Raw genomic sequence first — 2,783 nt, 5'->3', positions numbered from 1 at the left:
TATAGTGCCCGCCGAACGAGCTTGTATGGGAGTGTTCTGGGCCTGAATGTACAGCCAGCCACCGGCCCTGCTCTGAATAAGCCCCTTTGAATATTGCCAAGACCCCCGCTTGCATTGTTCCGCATTATTCCCCGTACAATAGATATCACACTTTGGAAGTAATTTAAAAAAAAAAAAGGGATGGGTGAATCAAAATAGTGGTAGCTTTTAGCTTTTGTTTTCTCACTCTCTCTTTTCTTTCACTCGTCTGGCTCTCTTTCTTTCTTTTTTTCTTTTGCTTCGCGCCTGCCCCGCATTCTCTCTTCTCTCTCGCCGTTTTTTCCCCAGCGGCTCATTCAGAGTTCTCCATTATAGCGGCAAATTAAATAAACCACTCCATTGCCATAAGAGGCTGGGGCCCGGACTGAACCAGCCTAGTTAGCGAGGACCAGGGGAGCAAGGCAGGCGTGCATGCTGGGAGAGAGCGCACCTCGCTGGGCTTTACTCCACCTCGCTCATGGTTCTTCAGGCTGAACGAACGAAACGGTTTGAGACGAAGCGGAGGATGAGGAGTGGATGGGGGGGGATCGAAGGGTCCCCACCCACCCCTCTGTCTCCAGTGGAGATGAGGAGAAGGACAAAGGAACTCTCTCCTTCCTCCAGCCCCCCTCCTCAAAAGGGCAGCAGGTATGGGGCATGGTTTTTTATCCCCCCGAGGTGGGTCGTGGGATGCTGGGGCAGTTGTAGGGGGGAGAAAAGAGGTTTATCTGAAGACCTCTTCTGGGGATAGGTTAATTGTGAACTGGCTTCTCAGAATGTCAGGAGAAAAGTGCACGGCAGCCATGACAGAGGAAGAGAGAGAGTTACTCAGTGTCAGACAGTTTTACACAAATGTTACGAGATACAGGAAGTGTTTATGCTAAGGTGGTGTTTTTGGTGAGAGGTGTGCTGGAAATTTCTTTGCTTTTTGTTGAGATTTCAGTCTTCTGGATGTATGTGATTTTATTTATAGGAGCTGTAATTATACAGTCTCTTTTGGAAGACACTTAAATGTTAGCCAGTTTATTGTGAGCTCAAACTTTTCTCTTCATACTTTGATGGTTTCCCTTTTTTGAATACAAATGTAGAAGCAACAGGTGCAAGTGGAGCTAAAAATTGACCCTTTACACATGGCCTTCATTTTTAGGAGTAACTGCTTATGAATTAGTAATAACTGCTTGTTTTTTGATGTCTTGTAATTTGAGCTGTACAGAGATATCATGTGGTTTTAGCTGTGGCTGTGTACACTCTCAGAAGTAAAAGGTTCCCAAATGAGGCTTTCACAGTGATGCCATAGAAGAACCATTTTTAGTTCTCTTTCAGTGAACATTAAAAAAATTATTGACCTTATTTACCTCTAAAGGGTGCATATTAGTACCTCACGTGTACATATGAGTTCCTTTTGTAAGGGTACTGACCCAGTGACTGCTTTTTGTACCTTTTTTTCTGAGTGTAAAGAACCTTTTGTGGAATGGAAAAGTTTCCTCATCGAACCTTAAAAAACCTTTGCCAGTAAAGAACCTTTATTTTTTAAGAGTGCATTCAGAAGGTTCAGCACTTATTTTCACTTTCATGCCCATTATTTTCTGTGATTAGATTGGATTTGTATTTACAGTTTTAAATATTATTACATTTATTAATTTTATATGATTAATAAAAGCTATTTTTTATCCAAATGCAAGTGTACTGTTAAAGTCTGCTAATTGTTTTCTACATCTGATTCTACACCTAGTTGTGGTAGCATAGGAAATCATTTATGAAGAGAGAGAGAGGGACAGGTAGAGAGATAAAGAGAGACTAAAGGGACTAATGGACAGCCTCTGAGAGAGACAAAACAAAGGGAAGGAAAGGCCAGGTAGTGAGAGGTTGGCTTTGAGCACTGTTGGGTATCAGCCTGGATGAACCAGGAGAGATGACCTCATTTACAATGTCTGAAGACTAAAAGAGGAAAAGAAAGAGGTGGAGAGTTTGAAGAGGGGCCGTCCCGCTGAGCGCCTCACACTTAGCCCCGCTGGGATCCGATCAGGGCCCAAACTAGTGTCAGACAGGGGGTCTAGTTGTCTCCTCCCTGCCATTTCTACCAAAAGAGAAAAGAAAGAGATCCACTGAAAGTCCCACTCCAGCCGGTGGAGAAGGATAGAGAGGGAGGCCGGCCAACTGATGTGGCCTATGAGAGGACTGTGGGTGACGTGCTCGAGGTGTAGGGAGAGGTGGCATGTAGGGGCGAGGATTTGAGCAAGGGAGACTTTGGCAAATGTACAAAATGCTTGAAAGATACAGAGAATGAGCAGAAGAGAAAAAGAGTATGAGAGAGTAATAGAGAGAGAGAGCTGAGGTCAGGACTCCCTCTGAGGTCTGACATTTGAGGCTAAGGGTTGTTTTACGAGTGCTGTTAGCGTGTCAGGTCTGATTTGCAGGGCTTACAGGGCAGGGTTAAATAAGATTAGCAGCTTTACACATGTTCACCAAATTCCGCTGCCACCTGAGTTTCTCGATAGCTTAATAGTCAGCTGTTTTTTCTTCTCAGCAGGGCTCTCTCAAAAAATTTTTTTCTAAATTCTAATGAATTTTATATGCATTATGTTTATTTTTAGAGAGCTTTGAATTTATAGGGTGGTGTTGGTAAAAACTTAAATAAGAATATATTAATATGAAGATGAAATTGTAAGATTTTTGCATTATGGTGTTATTTTAATTGACACTTAAGCACATGACAAAAAATCCACCTACCAAATATAATAATAATAATAATAATAATAATAATA

The 2,783-nt window shown here is 42.4% G+C and overlaps 1 protein-coding gene across 6 annotated transcripts in view; it reads left to right on the top strand.

Annotated features, from left to right (window-relative positions):
* The first annotated feature begins 291 nt into the window (after positions 1-291).
* Positions 292-2,783, top strand: part of LOC107718482 (transcription factor Sox-1b) — a 48,992-nt gene continuing 46,500 nt past the window's right edge. For all 6 annotated transcript variants that reach the window (XR_001637422.1, XR_001637419.1, XR_001637418.1 and 3 more), the window contains exon 1: positions 292-666. The gene's annotated coding sequence lies outside the window, so the exon portion shown is untranslated. The remainder of the gene's footprint in view (positions 667-2,783) is intronic.

The sequence above is a fragment of the Sinocyclocheilus rhinocerous genome, unplaced genomic scaffold, assembly GCF_001515625.1.
Source record: "Sinocyclocheilus rhinocerous isolate Xijiao unplaced genomic scaffold, SAMN03320098_v1.1 scaffold1334, whole genome shotgun sequence".
NCBI classification, from domain to species: Eukaryota; Metazoa; Chordata; class Actinopteri; order Cypriniformes; family Cyprinidae; genus Sinocyclocheilus; species Sinocyclocheilus rhinocerous.
This window is presented reverse-complemented; position numbering and strand designations above follow the sequence as displayed.